General features: G+C 37.3%; 1 protein-coding gene across 6 annotated transcripts in view; it reads right to left on the bottom strand.

The window, feature by feature from the left end:
- Positions 1 to 18,222, bottom strand: part of CCDC171 (coiled-coil domain containing 171) — a 355,460-nt gene that overhangs the window by 186,941 nt on the left and 150,297 nt on the right. The gene's annotated exons all lie outside the window — the stretch shown is intronic.

Here is an 18,222-nt window from a genome sequence, read left to right as displayed (position 1 = left end):
GAATTAAATAATCCTTTATAAAATGTTCCCTGATGCTTAGCACAGTGCTTTGCCTATAATAAGCACTGAGTAAATACCCAATGAATAAAAAGTTTTACAAATGTAAAGAGAAGAAAAATATAATCCAAAAAAGATATGATTTCCAAATATAATTTGGAACTTATCAACATGTCAGAATTCTGTTTTAAATTAATTCTGATATTCCAGAGAGACTTTCAGAGGCATTGCATTATTTACTGTGAATTATTCTTGAAGAACAAAGCTTGTTTGATGGTAAGGCTAGAAACAGCTATAAGGGCAAGTATTCCTTAAAAAAGAAAACCTATGTTCTTTACCAAAGAAGATTAAAGACCAAAATTTTTCAAACAAACATAAGGAACATCACTTTCAAATGGGACAAAAGCATTCCTAGTACTGGTATAATCTGCCCCTTAGTGTGTTTAATTTCAAAAATAATATTCACAAATCCCCCCCAAAAAAATTCTTAAAAAATTTTAACAACCTGAAACTATAAAATTTATACCTTTTACACAGACTTTTTTTGGCATGTCAAAAATACTATCTAATTTTATTAGTTTTCCTTGACTTTTAGATTCAAAGTGCACCCAAAATGAGGGGGAGAGGACAGCTTCTTTCCTTAATGAATCATGCACTTACTTTCTGAAACACAGGAGCCTTGAGGGATACCTTACTGGCTTTCAGCAACCCATGAACTTTGAGACTTTGGGCCAGAAATTAGACACTTCCCTACGGAGTAAAATTCTTTTTTTATCACTTTCGCTTGCTGATTTCTTATTCTTTATGCTGGCAAAAAGACAAACTGCAAACTGGACAGTCAGTGACAAATAGATATCAAAGGACTACATTTTAAAAGTCTTTTATACGTTTCATATCTTGTCTTTTTATGCAATGGTAATATTTTAAAATATAATAAACATAAATTCGCCAGCTTTTCCTACAATGTAAATGTTTCTCTGTTAAAAAATAAAGCACATTTTGTGGAGAAATTGGAGCCTTCATACACTGCCTGTGGAGATGTTGAAATGGTGCAGAGGCTTTTGAAAACAGTTTGGCAGTTCTTCAAAAAGTTAAATATAGAGTTACCATACGACCCAGAAATTCCATTATCTGGTCTTCATATATATACTCAGGCCCCATAATGGCTACTTACTTAACTTAAAAACACTATCTTCACATTTTGTAAGTTTAGCACATCAAAAATATTGCAGTATGTGTCGAAAATGGTACATGCCTGTGTGTACTCTAGTTTCTAAGGCAGTACAAATTATAAAATTATCCAAAGAGATAAGCCAAGCTCTCAAAAGAAAAGAGTTCTCCTTATCATTAGACTGAGAATAAATTGCCAATACAGGCAAGATGCTTGATTTACTGATTGTTAAAAGATATTATCTCAGACTGTTGGAAAGTTAGCATGACCTCTAAGTTCTGATCTGTCTGATGTCTCCCTTCCTTCTGGGCTTTCAGATCCTGATAACAGGGCCCAGGTGGCTCTAGTCTCCTCCAGGAAGCCTTCAAACTTTGACCACCTTCAATTCTGAGTTGACAGCATTCTTTTGGCAATTAATTACATACAGCCTTGTGATAAACCTTATATTATTTAATTTTTCATGTGTTTTTATAGTGCCACCCCAACTAAATTTGACACTTTTTGAGAAAATAAGTATTATACCCCTTTGTTAGTATCACAGCATGAAACACAGTGTTCTATATATCTGATATATATATATAACATGTATTTATTTAATTAATATTAACTATATTATGTAAAAGTTATTTTGCTATTCTTACCTACAGTAGTAATTTTGCAATATAGTATACTAAAAATTCAGTCTCTCAGAAAAAAGAAGTCTGAGAAAAATAAGAGATAGGGAACTACCATTTTTGAATGACTGACAGCATGGCACTGGTTAGCTCTTTCATACATTATCATGTTTCATCACCAGTTAAGCAAGATTCACTCGGAAAAGTGAGTTCAAGAAATATGAAACTGAATTGTCACTATACCTGCTTTCAGATATTACTTTATACACAAAAATAGCATGTTTCTAAAAGAAACAGTGTTGTAGTATAATGCAAAAAGGACTGGAAGATAAGGATGATAATATATTCAAACAGCACATAACATTCACTTTGTAATTTCTAAACGCCAAGCAAGGTGCTAAACATTTCACATCTGTTATCTCCATTCTAATTCTGACCCTAGAACTTCCTCGCTACACAAATGAGTGGTACCAGTTCTCTGAACCTTACTTTCCACATTTGTAAAATAGAAATGATGTTTAAGTTACCTTTCTCACATGGTTGTTGTGGGGATCAAGTAAGAGGAGGCAAGCAAAAGTAATGAAGAGCGTTGAAAAATCGATCAAGCATTACAAAAATTCAATTGATAGCATTATTATTAAGAAAAACAGGGGCTTCCCTGGTGGTGCAGTGGTTGAGAATCGCCTGCCAATGCAGGGGACACAGGTTCGAGTCCTGGTCTGGGAAGATCCCACATGCCACGGAGCAACTAAGCCCGGGCGCCACAACTACTGAGCCTGCGCTCCAGAGCCCGCGAGCCACAACTACTGAGCCCACGTGCCACAACTACTGAAGCCCGCGCGCATAGGGCCCGTGCTCCACAACAAGAGAAGCCACCACAATGAGAAGCCCGTGCACCGCAACAAAGAGCAGCCCCCTCTCGCTGCAACTAGAGAAAGCCCGCACGCAGCAACAAAGACCCAACACAGCCAAAAGTAAATAAATTAAATAAATAAATTTAAAACAATTTTTTTAATTAAAAAAAAAGAAAAACAACTTCTAAAGCAATTATTTAAAAAGCAGTCAGAGGACTTTCCTATATTTCATTAGAGTCGCCCAGTCACACCTACTCACAGTCCATCAAAACACACTGTGCACCGGATTGTGTCGAACTCCCTGTGAATCATTTCAGGCAGGCATGTATCCCTATCACCATCAACAATATAAACAAGCTGCACTTTATCTCTGAATATTTTTGGAATTCAATTTAAAGGAAAAAAAGTTCAACATCTAATAACACTTTTATGATTTACTCAGATTTCTTGCCAAATATACTCTTAACACTGTGATGTAAGAGGAATAAAATGCAATATATTATGATGAACCTGAATTTCTTTGATTTTTGTTCTCCATTCTAAATTCACTTGTTTTTACTAAAATGTCACATAAACCAAAAGTGTTTACAACAAACATCACATCAAGGGTTAACCATCCTTAACTGACAATGCAAAATCTTTAGTTCTAGAGAGAAACTTCTTGTTCCAGTAATTTCATCTTTTTCAGATAGAAAAGAAATAAGAACATAAATACTAAGATTACAAAAGCAAAGTTAGTAAGGCAGTGTAACATGGCACTCAGCCCTGATCCTTCAGTAGGCATAGATGCTTGAGATATATTTATATGATGGCTCCAAAGTATTTAAATTCAAGAATTACCAAACCATGTGGCTAGCACATTTTAACTAACGCTAAAAACCTGCTAAAAGCCAAGCTTCCTATTCTACAAGTTTCATTACCTAATAGCATTTCCAGTAATTGTTTTGGGTTTTTTTTTTAAGATTTTTTTTTGATGTGGACCATTTTTTTAAGTCTTTATTGAATTTGTTACAATGTTGCTTCTGTTTTATGTTTTGGTTTTTTGGCCCTGAGGCATGTGGGATCTTAGTTCCCTAACCAGGGATCAAACCCACACGCTCCACATTGGAAGGCTAAGTCTTAGCCACTGGAACGCCAGGGAATTGTTTTAAAAGCTTACACATCCAAAAATCTTGCAAATTATAATACTTTACATTTTTTCAAATAAAAGCAATTAAAATCCAAAAATTGTTTTTTATTTAACTACCTGTCTTTTACTAACCACTTCTTTATAGTAACCAGACACTAAACACAGGGCTCTATAGATAAGTCATTTGTTTTCCAGCAGATGGCATCTATTAGTGGCTATGTTCATCTGACATTAAATATCCTCTACAACACACAATCCTATGCAAAACTGTGGATTTTTGCCTCTCATGTCCTTATCAACACAATTTTTGAAAATTAAGTGATATAAAATGAAAATATATTTGCATTGCAGCTTTGGGGAAAAGAGCAGAGAAATAGAATTAATCATAGGAAAATTTCCTAAAATAAAATTTATAGGTCCTGTAATATACATTATAATATCAGTTTACCAAATATAAACCCAAATGAATTGCTGCTGTGTATCCAATTACATTTTATGAAAATTCAAATATTGTAAATAAATAATATAGACAATATGCCAATATATAACATTAATGTACTTTTAGGAATAATGAAAATGATACTTTTAGTTTGCATATCCAGGGATCAAAGCCAGGATGTTACACATTCTTCAGAGAAAAGTCTTCAGTGAGATCTTCTCCTAAAACATTAGCATTTGTCATAACTGATTCCCTTACTTGAGAAAGTGAATTGCTATGCTTTTCTGCAGATTTAGAATAAAGGAAGTGAGTTCAAAACACTGATAGGACAGTTTGAAATCAGGAACTGTGATACCTCCAATTTTGTTCTTTTTTCTCAGGATTGCTTTTGCTACTTGGGGTCTTTTGTGGTTCCACACAAATTTTAGGATTGTTTCTTCTATTTCTGTGAAGAATTCCTTTGGTATTTTGATGGGGATTGTGTTGAATCTCTAGATGGCTTTGGGTGGTATGGTCATTTTAACAACATTAATTCTTCTGATCCATGAAGAAGGGATGCCTTTCCCTTTGTATTTTCCTCAATTTCTTTCAGCAAAGTCTTGCAGTTTTCATCTTCCAGATCTTTTACTTTTCTGGTAAATTTATTCCTAAATATTTTATTGTTTTTGATGCTATTGTGAATGGGACAGTTTTCTTTATTTCTTATTCCAATGCTTCCTCATTAATGTAAAGGAATGCCACAGATTTCTATAAGTTGATTTTGTAACCTGCTACTTTACTAAAATCATCAATTAATTACAACAATGTTTTGATTCACTCTTTGGGATTTCCTTATATATTGAGATACATAAGATCATAGCATCAGCAAGCCATAGTAATAAAAAACAATGTGGCATTGGCACAAAAATAGACAACTAGACCAATGGAACAGAACAGAGAGTCCAGAATTAAAACACGGCCTTTATGGTCAGCTAATATTCAACAAGGGAACCAAGAACACCCAATGGGGAAAACATAGTCTCTTCAACAAATGGTGCTGGGAAAACTGGAGAAATACATGCAGAACAATGAAATTAGACCCCTTTCTCACACCATTCACAAAAATTAACTCAAAATGGATCAAAAACTTAAACATAAGACCTAATACCATAACACTCGTAAAGAAAACATAGAGAAGAAGCCCAAAGATATTGGTCTTCCAATGATATTTTGGATATGACATCAAAAGCACAATCAATACAAATAAAAATCAACAACTGGGAATACATCAAACTCAAAAGCTTCTGCACTGCAAAATAAATAATTAACAAAATGCAATGGCTGCTTACAGACTTGGAGGAAATTTTTACAAACCATATATCAGATAAGGGGTTAATATTCAAAATATATAAAGAACTAACACAACTTTTTTTTTGAATTTTATTTTACTTATTTTTTTATACAGCAGGTTCTTACTAGTTATCCATTTTATACATATTAGTGTATATATGTCAATCCCAATCTCCCAATTCATCACACCACCACCACCACCACACCCTGCCACTTTCCCCCCTTGGTGCCCATACATTTGTTCTCTACGTCTGTGTCTCAATTTCTGACCTGCAAACCGGTTCATCTGTACCATTTTTCTAGGTTCCACATATATGCGTTAATTTACGATATTTGTTTTCCTCTTTCTGACTTACTTCACTCTGTATGACAGTCTCTAGATCCATCCACGTCTCTACAAATGACCCAATTTCATTCCATTTTATGGCAGAGTAATATTCCATTGTATATATGTACCACATCTTTATCCATTCGTCTGTCGATGGGCATTTAGGCTGCTTCCATGAACTGGCAATTGCAAATAGTGCTGCAATGAACATAGGATTGCATGTGTCTTTTGAATTATGGTTTTCTCTGGGTATATGCCCAGTAGTGGGATTGCTGGGTCATATGGTAATTCTATTTTTAGTTTTTTAAGGAACCTCCATACTGTTCTCCATAGTGGCTATATCAATTTACATTCCCACCAACAGTGCAAGAGGGTTCCCTTTTCTCCACACCCTCTCCAGCATTTATTGTTTGTAGATTTTTTGATGATGGCCATTCTAACTGGTGTGAGGTGATACCTCATTGTAGTTTTGATTTGCATTTCTCTAATAATTAGTGATGTTGAGCAGCTTTTCATGTGTTTCTTGGCCATCTGTCTGTCTTCTTTGGAGAAATGTCTATTGAGGTCTTCTACCCATTTACGGATTGGGTTGTTTGTTTTTTTAATATTGAGCTGCATGAGCTGTTTATATATCTTGGAGATTAATCCTTTGTCCATTGATTCTTTTGCAAATATTTTCTCCCATTCTGAGGGCCGTCTTTTCGTCTTGTTTGTAGTTTCCTTTGCTTTGCAAAAGCTTTTAAGTTTCAATAGGTCCCATTTGTTTATTTTTGTTTTTATTTCCATTTCTCTAGGAGGTGGATCAAAAAAGATCTTGCTGTGATTTATGTCAGAGTGTTCTTCCTATGTTTTCCTCTAAGAGTCTGATAGTGTCCGGTCTTACCTTTAGGTCTCTAATCCATTTTGAGTTTACTTTTGTGTATGGTGTTAGGGAGTGTTCTAATTTCATTCTTTTACATGTAGCTGTCCAGTTTTCCCAGCACCACTTATTGAAGAGGCTGTCTTTTCTCCATTGTATATCCTTGCCTCCGTTGTCATAGATTAGTTGACCATAGCTGCGTGAATTTATCTCTGGGCTTTCTATCCTGCTCCATTGATCTATATTTCTCTTTTTATACCAGTACCATATTGTCTTGATGACTGTAGCTTTGCAGTATAGTCTGAAGTCAGGGATTCTGATTACTCCAGCTTGGTTTTTTTCCCTCAAGACTGCTTTGGCTACTAGGGGTCTTTTCTGGTTCCATACAAATTTGAAGATATTTTGTTCTAGGTTCTGTAAAAAATGTCATTGGTAATTTGAAAGGGATTGCATTGAATCTGTAGATTGCTTTGGGTAGTATAGTCATTTTCACAATATTGATTCTTCCAATCCAAGAGCATGGTATATCTCTCCATCTGTTTGTATCACCTTTAATTTCTTTCAGCAGTGTCTTATAGTTTTCTGAGTACAGTTCTTTTGTCTCCCGATGTAGGTTTATTCCTAGGTATTTTATTCTTTTTTGTTGCAATGGTAAATGGGAGTGTTTCCTTAATTTCTCTTTCAGATTTTTCATCATTAGTGTATAAGAATGCAAGAGATTTCTGTGCATTAATTTTGTATCCTGCAACTTTACCAAATTCACTGATTAGCTCTAATAGTTTTCTGGTGGCATCTTTAGGATTCTCTATGTATAGTATCATGTCATCTGCAAACAGTGACAGTTTTACTTCTTCTTTTCCAATTTGGATTCCTTTTATTTCTTTTTCTAATCTGATTGCCATGGCTAGGACTTCCAAAACTATGTTGAATAATAGTGGTGAGAGTGGACATCCTTGTCTTGTTCCTGATCTTAGAGGAAATGCTTTCAGTTATTCACCATTGAGAATGATGTTTGCTGTGGGTTTGTCATATATGGCCTTTATTATGTTGAGGTAGGTTCCCTCTATGCACATTCTGGAGAGTTTTTATCATAAATGGGTGTTGAATTTTTTCAAAAGCTTTTTCTGCCTCTATTGAGATGATCATATGGTTTTTATTCTTCAATTTGTTAATATGGTGTATCACTTTGATTGATTTGAGTATATTGAAGAATCCTTGCATCCCTGGGATAAATCCCACTTGATCATGGTGTATGGTGAATAGGGATGGGACCTGCACCTCTGGGAGGGAGCTGTGAAGGAGGAAAAGTTTCCACACACTAGGAACCCCTTCACTGGCAGAGACGGGGGTTGGGCAGGGGGGAAGCTTCGGAACCACAGAGGAAAGCGCAGCAACAGAGGTGCAGAGGGCAAAGCGGAGAGAATCCCGCACAGAGGATCGGTGCCAACCAGCACTCACCAGCCCAAGAGGCTTGTCTGCGCACCTGCCGGGGCGGGTAGGGGCTGGGAGCTGAGGCTCGGGCTTCAGAGGTCAGATCCCAGGGAGAAGACTGGAGGTGGCTACATGAAGACAGCCTGAGGGGGCTTGGAGCCACAGCTAGCCGGGAGGGAGTCTAGGAAAAAGTCTTGACCTGCCAAAGAGGCAAGAGACCATTGTTTCGGGGTGCCCGAGGAGACGGGATTCCTTCCCCGTGTGCCCACAGAAGGCAGAGCACTGTCTAAGCAAGCTCCAGAGATGGGCGCGAACCACGACTACCAGCTAAGACCCCGGAGACGTGTATGAAACCGGTAATGCTGCTGCTGCTGCTACCAAGAATCCTGTGTGCAAGCACAGGTCACTATCCACACCGCCCCCCAACCCTGGGAGCCTGTGCAGCCTGTCACTGCCAGGGTCCCATGATCCAGGGACAACTTCCCTAGGAGAAAACAAGGCGCACCTCAGTCTGTTGCAACATCACGCTGGCATCTGCCACCGCCCTGCATTCCAATTATGACTACCATACCCCTCCCTCTCCCCAGCCTGAGTAAGCAAGAGCACCTTAATCAGCCACTGCTTTAACCCCCTCCTGTCTCAGCAAGGAACAGATGCCTGAGGGCGACCTACACGCACAGGTGGGGCCAAAACCAAAGCTGAACCCCAGGAGCTGTGCGAACAAAGTAGAGAAAGGGAAATTTCTCTGCACAGCCTCAGGAGCAGCGGATTAAATCCCCACAATCAACTTGATGTACCCTGCATCTGTGGAGTACCTGAAGAAAAAACGAATCATCCCAAAATTGAGGTGGAGGATTTTGGGTGCAACTGTAGATGTGGGGTTTGCTGTCTGAAACTGATTTGTTTCTGACTTTTATGTTTATCATAATTTAGTTTTTAGCACTTGTTATCATTGGTGGATTTGTTTATTGGTTCGGTTGCTCTCTTCTTTTTTTTTATTTTTCTTTTATATTAATAGTTTTTTTTCTTTCTTTTCTTCTACCTTGTCTTCTGAGCCATGTGGCTGACAGGGTGTTGGTGCTCTGGCCTGGTGTCAGGCCTGGGCCTCCGAGGTGGGAGAGCCGAGAGCAGGACGTTGGACCACCAGAGAACTCCTGGCCCCACGTAATATCAATTGGCAAGAATTCTCCCAGACATCTCCATCTCAACGTTAAGACCCGGATCCACCCAACGGCCAGCAAGCTCAGTGCTGGACATCCCATGCCAAACAACTAGCAAGACAGGAACACAACCCCACCCATTAGCAGAGAGGCTGCCTAAAATCATACTAAGTTCACAGACACCCCAAAACACAACACCAGACACGGTCCTGCCGACCAGAAAGACAAGATCCAGCCCCACCCAACAAAACACAGGCACCAGTCCCCTCCACCAGGAAGCCTACACAAGCCACTGAAACAACCTCACTCACTGGGGGCAGACACCAAAACCAATGGGAATTACGAGCCGGCAGCCTGCAAAAAGGAGACCCCAAACACAGTAAGTTAAACAAAATGAGAAGACACAGAAATATGCAGCAGATGAAGGAGCAAAGTAAAAACCCACCAGACCAAACAAAAGAAGAGGAAATAGGCAGTCTACCTGAAAAAGAATTCAGAGTAACCATAGTAAAGATGATCTAAAATCTTGGAAATAGAATGGAGAAAATATAAGAAACGTTTAACAAGGACCTAGAAGAACTAAAGAGCAAACAAACAATGATGAACAACACAATAAATGAAATTTAAAATTCTCTAGAAGTAATCAAGAGCAGTATAACTGAGGAAGAAGAAGGGATAAGTGATCTGGAAGATAAAATAGTGGAAATAACTACAGCAGAGCCGAAAAAAGAAAAAAGAATGAAAAGAATTGAGGACAGCCTCAGAGACCTCTGGGACAACATTAAACGCACCAACATTCGAATCACAGGGGTCCCAGAAGAATAAGAGAAAAAGAAAGGGTCTGAGAAAATATTTAAAGAGATTATAGTTGAAAACTTCCCTAACACGGGAAAGGAAATAGTCAATCAAGCCCAGGAAGTGCGGAGAGGCCCATACAGGGTAAATCCAAGGAGAAACACACCAAGACACATACTAATCAAACTATCAAAAATTAAATACAAAGAAAAAAAATTAAGCAACAAGGGAAAAGCAACAAATAACATACAAGGGAATCCCCATAAGGTTAACAGCTGATCCTTCAGCGGAAACTCTGCAAGCCAGAAGGGAGTGGCAGGAAAAGTTTAAAGTGATGAAAGGGAAAAACCTACAACCAAGATTACTCTACCCAGCAAGGATCTCAATCCAGATTCGATGGAGAAATTAAAACCTTTATAGACAAGCAAAAGTTAAGAGAATTCAGCACCACCAAGCCAGGTATACAACAAATGCTAAGGGAACTTCTCTAGGCAGGAAACACAAGAGAAGGAAAAGACCTATAAACAAACCCAATACAATGAAGAAAATGGTAATAGGAACATACATATCAATAATTACCTTAAATGTAAATGGATTAAATTCTCCAACCAAAAGACATAGACTGGCTGAATGGATACAAAAACAAGACCCGTACACATGCTGTCTACAAGAGACCCACTTCAGACCTAGGGACACATACAGACTGAAAGTGAGCGGATGGAAAAAGATATTCCATGCAAATGGAAATCAAAAGAAAGCTGGAGTGGCAATTCTCATATCAGAAAAAATAGACTTTAAAATAAAGACTACTACAAGAGACAAAGAAGGACACTACATAATGATCAAGGGATCAATCCGAGAAGAAGATATAACAATTGTAAATGTTTATGCACCCAACATAGGAGCACCTCAATACATAAGGCAAATGCTAACAGCCATAAAAGGGGAAATCAACAGTAAAACATTACTAGTAGGGGACTTTAACACCCCACTTTCACCAACGGACAGATCATCCAAAATGAAAATAAATAAGAAAACACAAGCTTTAAATGACACATTAGACAAGAAGGACTTAATTGATATTTATAGGACATTCCATCCAAAATCAACAGAATACACTTTCTTCTCAAGTGCTCATGGAACATTCTCCAGGATAGATCATATCTTGGGTCACAAATCAAGCCTTGGTAAATTTAAGAAAATTGAAATCATATCAAGTATCTTTTCTGACCACAACGCTATGAGACTAGATATCAATTACAGGAAAAAAAAAACTGTAAAAAGTACAAACGCATGGAGGTTACACAAAAATCTGAAAGAGAAATTAAGGAAACACTCCCATTTACCATTGCAACAAAAAGAATAAAATACCTAGGAATAAACCTACCTAAGGAGACAAAAGACCTATATGCAGAAAACTATAAGACACTGATGAAAGAAATTAAACATGATACAAACAGATAGAGAGATATACCATGTTCTTGGATTGGAAGAATCAACATTGTGAAAACGACTATACTGCCCAAAGCAATCTACAGATTCAATGCGATCCCTACCAAACTACCAATGGCATTTTCCACAGAACTAGAACAAAAAATTTCACAATTTGTATGGAAACACAAAAGACCCCGAATAGCCAAAGCAATCCTGAGAAAGAAAAACGTAGCTGGAGGAATCAGGCTCCCTTACTTCAGAGTATACTACAAAGCTACAGTAATCAAGACAGTATGGTACTTGCATAAAAACAGAAATATAGATCAATGGAACAGGATAGGAAGCCCAGAGATAAACCCACGCACATACGGTCACCTTATCTTTGACAAAGGAGGCAAGTATATACAATGGAGAAAAGACAGCCTCTTCAGTAAGTGGTGCTGGGAAAACTGGACAGCTACATGTAAAAGAATGAAATTAGAACACTTCCTAACCACCATACACAAAAATAAACTCAAAATGGATTAAAGACCTAAATGTAAGGCCAGACACTTTCAAACTCTTAGAGGAAAACATAGGCAGAACACTCTATGACATAAATCACAGCAAGATCCTTTTTGACCCACCTCCCAGAGAAATGGAAATAAAAACAAAAATAAACAAATGGGACCTAATGAAACTTTAAATCTTTTGCACAGCAAAGGAAACCATAAACAAGTCGAAAAGACAACCCTCAGAATGGGAGAAAATATTTGCAAAAGAATCAATGGACAAAGAATTAATCTCCAAAATATACTAGCATCTCATGCAGCTCAACATCAAAAAAACAAACAACCCAATCCAAAAATGGGCGGAAGACCTAAATAGACATTTCTCCAAAGAAGATATACAGATTGCCAACAAACACATGAAAGGATGCTCAACATCACTAATCATTAGAGAAGGCAAATCAAAACCACAATGAGGTATCACCTCACACCGGTCAGAATGGCCATCATCAAAAAATCTACAAACTATAAATGCTGGGAGGGTATGGAGAAACGGGAACCCTCTTGCACTGTTGGTGGGAATGTAAACTGATACAGCCACTATGGAGAAAAGTATGGAACTAAAAATAGAACTACCATACGACCCAACTATCCTACTATTGGGCATATACCCTGAGAAAACCATAATTCAAAAAGAGACATGTACCACAATGTTCATTGCAGCACTATTTACAGCAGCCAGGACACGGAAGCACCTAAGTGTCCATCAACAGATGAATGGATAAAGAAGATGTGGCACATATATACAATGGAATATTACTCAGCCATAAAAAGAAACGAAATCAAGTTATTTGTAGTGAGGTGGACGGACCTAGAGTCTATCATACAGACTAAAGTAAGTCAGAAAGAAAAAAATACCATATGCTAACACATATATATGCAATCTTAAATTAAAAAAAAAAGGTTCTGATGAACCTAGAGGCAGGACAGGAATAAAGACGCAGACGTAGAGAATGGACTTGAAGACACGGGGAGGGGGAAGGGTAAGCTGGGATGAAGTGAGAGAGTTGAACTGACATATATACACTACCAAATGTAAAATAGATAGCTAGTGGGAAGCAGCCGCATAGCACAGGGAGATCAGCTCGGTGCTTTGTGACCACCTAGAGGGGTGAGATAGGCAGTGTGCGAGGGAGATGCAAGAGGGAGGGGATATGGGGATATATGTATACATATAGCTGACTCACTTTGTTATACAGCAGAAACTAACACAATATTGTGAAGCAACTGTACTCCAATAAAGATGTAAAAATAAAATAAAAATAAAATAAAAACGGGCAGAAGGACTAAATAGACATTTTTCCAAAGAGGACATCAAAATGGTCAACAGCCACATGAGAAGATGCCCCACATCACTAATCATCAGGGAAATGCAAAACCACAATGGGATATCACCTCACACCTGTTATGATGGCTATCATCAAGAAGACAAGAGACAACAGGTGCTGGTGAGGCTGTGGTGAAAAAGAAACCCTTATACACTATTGGGGAGAATGTAAATTAGTCCAACCACTCGGGAAAACAATATGAAAGTTCCTCCAAAAATTAAAAATAGACCTACCGTACGATCCAGGAGTTCCACTTCTCAAAATATACCCAAAGGAAATAAAAACAGTAATTCAATGAGATATATACACTCCCATGTTTACTACAGTGCTACTCACAATAGCCAAAATATGGAAACAACCCAAATGCCCATCAAATAAATGGGTTAAAAACATGTACATCACAATGTAATATTTTTCACCCATGAAAATGGAGTACATCCTGCCATTTGTGACAACATGAATGAACCTTGAACACACTGTGTTAAGCAAGATAAGCCAGACAGAGAAAGACAAGTACCATATGATATCACTGATGTGCGAAATCTAAAAAACCAAACAGGTTAAGCATACAAAGTTGTAACAACTACTAAAATAACCATAGAGATCTCATAGACAATAATTTTGTACTATAAGTATGTGATGTAATAAATATCATTACAATGGCAACCATATTACAATATGTTAATGTATCAAAGTGATACAATGTATATGTTAAATTTACACATTACTGTCAAATTTATACAATTAAAAAAACAGATAGGAATTGAAGAAAGTTGGAAGACTCACACTACCTGATTTCAAGATGTACCAAAAAGCTATAGAAATCAAATCAGGGTGGTACTGAAAAAAGAACAGACACATAAATAAATGAAATAGATGAGAAAGTCTAAAAACACACACAAATACAATGAATTGATTCCTGAGAAACGTGCAAAGGCAATTCAATAGATAAAGGATAGTCTTTAAACAAATAGTACTGGAACATGGACATCCACGTGCAAAACAAAGGACACCAACCCACACCTCACACCTTTATAAAAATTAACTCAAAATGGATCATAGATCTATACGTAAAACCTAAAATTATACAACATCTAGAAGAAAACATAGAAAGAAATCCTGGTGACCCTGCACTAGGGAAAGAGTCCTTAGATACAATAATAAAAGCACAATCCACAAAAGAAAAAAATCGATAAACTGAACTTCATAAAAATTTAAAATATTTGCTCTGCAAAAGTACTTCTAGGAGAATGGGAAAGAATACTTGCAAATCACATATCTGACAAATGACTTGTATCAGAATATATAAACAACACTGGAAATTCAGCAATAAGAAAACAAGCAACCTAATTACAAAGCGGGCAAAAGATATGAACATATAACTCACCAAAGAAGATATACAGATGGCAAAAAAGCATATGAAAAAATGCTCAACATTATTATTCATCAAGGAAAATGTAAATTAAAACCATAATGACATACCACTACACCCCTATCAGAATGGCTAAAAAGAAAAAGAAAAAATGATGAAACCACATGCTGGCACAGATGCAGAGCAATGAGAACTCTCTTACATTGTTAGTGAGAAGGCAAAATGGTACAGTCACTTGGGAAAACAATTTGATAGTTTCTTATAAAGTTAAATATATACTTACCATATAACCCAGAAATCAGACTCCTAAGTATTCACCCAAGAAAAATAAAAACTTATGATCACACAAAAACCTATCCATGAATGCTTAAAGCAACTTTAATCATAATTGTAAAAAAATAAAAACAACCCAAAGGCCCATCTGCAAGTACGTGGATAAACAAACAGTGCTACATCCATACAATGGAATATCACTCAGCAGTAAAAATGAGTGAGCGACTGATACAAGCAATGATGTGAATAATTCCCAAACATATTTTGTTGAGTGAAGTAAGACCTAAAATGCTACATACTGTATGATTCCATTTATATGACATTCTGGAAAAGGCAAAAATGTAGGGATGCAACAAACCCGCAGTTCCCATATATAGTCAGTTGTTTTTTCACAAAGGGACCAGGGCTACTAAATGAGGAAAGTAAAGCCTTGAATAAATGGTGTGGGAACAACAAATGCAGGGAGAAAATGAACCTCAGCCTCCATCTAACATCACACACAAAAATTAATCTGAGATGGCTCACAGACCTAGACATAAAAGTTAAAACTACAAAACCTCTAGAAGAAATGATACATTATCTTCACAATCTTGGGGTATAGAAAAATTGCTTACCACATAAAAATAAAATACTCAAAAGAGTAAAAGATGTATAAGTTGAACTTGGCCAAAATTTTAAAACTTGTGATCATCAAAAGAAACATTAAAAAATGAAAAGGCAAGTGAGATACTGAAAGAAAATATCTGTGGTACTTATATATGACAAAGAATTTACTATATCCAGAATTTATAAAGAACTTTTACAAATCAACAAAAACACAAACAACCCAATTTTTTTCATGTACAAACACCTGAAGAGACACTTCACAAAAGAAGATATATAAATGGCAATAAGAACATGAAAAGTGCTCAACATCATTAATCACCAAGAAAATGTGAATTAAAACTACAATGAAATCCCATTTTAAAACAACTAGAATGGCTAAAATTTAAAAGACTGACAATGTCAAATTTTGCAGAGGATGTAGAACAATGAAAACTCTCATACACTGATGGTAGAGATATAAAACGATAGAACCATTTTGGAAAAAAGTTTGATAGTTTTTAATAAATATACACCTATCTTATGACCTAGCAACTATACTCTTAACTTAAAAAAAATGAAAAAATGTGTCAATAAAATACTTATACAATGTTTGTAGCAATTTTATTTACAATAGCCAAAAACTGGAAAAAAGACAAGTATCCATCAATTCACAATTTATCAAATTGTGGTATAATTATAAAATGGAATACTATGCAACTATAAAAAAGAATGAACTACTGATAAACACAACAACAAGGATGAATATCAAAAAATATGTTGGGTGAAATAAGCCAACCACCAAAGACTACATACTGAATGATTCCATTGAGATGAAATTCTAGAACAAATGAAAGTAATCTATGATGATAGGTATGAGAACAATGGTTGTCTATGGGGAGTGGAAACTGACTGGAAGAGGTCACAAGAGAACTTTCTGAGGTAATGAATATGTTTAAGTCTTCAATGCGGTGATGGGTACATGGGTGCTTACATTGATCAAAACATCGACTGGTACACTTAAGATCTGTTCATTTCACTGCATGTCAATGTTACCTCTAAAAAAATTATTCAGGTCTTTTACTACAGTGGTAGAAAATGCAGAACATATCACATGGCACCGTGCATGTAGTGAACAAAGGGCCACTTTTAGAGAATGTATGAATTCATTCAAATTCATAAAGAAAGGCTTAATTTCATATAGGGTCCAAATGCTTGGGAAAACAGAATGGTCTTATTTTAAGCAATCTGAAACTGTTTGTTGGCTAATTTTTAAAATGTGGTTTCTGGAGAAATAAGGAGATTGGTTCAAGATGGCAGAGTAGAAGGATGTGCTCTCACTCCCTCTTGCAAGAGCACCGGAATCACAACTAACTGCTGAACAGTCATCGACAGGAAGACACTGGAACTCACCAAAAAAGATACCCCACATCCAAAGACAAAGGAGAAGCCACAATGAGATGGCAGGAGGGGTGCAATCACAATAAAATTGAATCCCATAACTGCTGGGTGGGTGACTCACAAACTGGAGAACACTTATACCACAGAAGTCTACCCACTGGAGTGAAGGTTCTGAGCCCCACGTCAGGCTTCCCAACCAGGGGTCCGGCAAGGGGAGGAGGAATTCCTAGAGAATCAGACTTTGAAGGCTAGCAGGATTTGATTGCAGGACTTCGACAGGACTGGGGGAAACAGAGACTCCACTCTTGGAAGGCACACACAAAGTAGTGTGCACATCAGGACCCAGGGGGAAGGAGCAGTGACCCCATAGGAGACTGAACCAGACAACAGCTAGTGTTGGAGGGTCTCCTGCAGAGGTGGGGGGTGGCTGTGGCTCACCACGGGGACAAGGACACTGGCAGCAGAAGTTCTGGGAAGTACTCCTTGGCGTGAGATCTCCTGGAGTCCACCATTAGCCCCACCAAAGAGCCTGTGGGCCTCAGGCCAAACAACCAACAGGGAGGGAACTCAGCCCCACCCATCAGCAGACAAGAGGATTAAAGTTTTACTGAACTCTGCCCACCAGAACAACACCCAGATCTACCCACCACCAGTCCCAAGAGGCTTGCACAAGCCTCGTAGATAGCCTCATCCACCAGAGGGCAGACAGCAGAAGCAAGAAGAACTACAATCCTGCAGGCTGTGGAACGAAAACCACATTCACAGAGAGATAGACAAAATAAAAAGGCAGAGGACTATGTACCAGATGAAGGAACAAGATAAAACCCCAGAAAAACAACTAAATGAAGTGGAGATAGGCAACCTTCCAGAAAAAGAATTCAGAATAATGATAGTGAAGATGATCCAGGACCTCAGAAAAAGAATGGAGGCAAAGATTGAGAATATGCAAAAAATGTTTAACAAAGACCTAGAAGAATTAAAGAACAAACACCTAGAAGAATTAAAGAACAAACAAACAGAGGTGAACAATACAATAACTGAAATGAAAAATACACTAGAAGGAATCAATAGCAGAACAACTGAGGCAGAAGAACAGATAAGTGACCTAGAGGACAGAATGGTGGAATTCACTGCCGCAAAGCAGAATAAAGAAAAAAGAATGAAAAGAAATGAAGACA

The sequence above is a fragment of the Eubalaena glacialis genome, chromosome 9, assembly GCF_028564815.1.
Source record: "Eubalaena glacialis isolate mEubGla1 chromosome 9, mEubGla1.1.hap2.+ XY, whole genome shotgun sequence".
Classification (NCBI taxonomy): domain Eukaryota; kingdom Metazoa; phylum Chordata; class Mammalia; order Artiodactyla; family Balaenidae; genus Eubalaena; species Eubalaena glacialis.
Note: the sequence above shows the minus strand (reverse complement) of the source record. Positions and strands in the feature narration are given on the sequence as shown.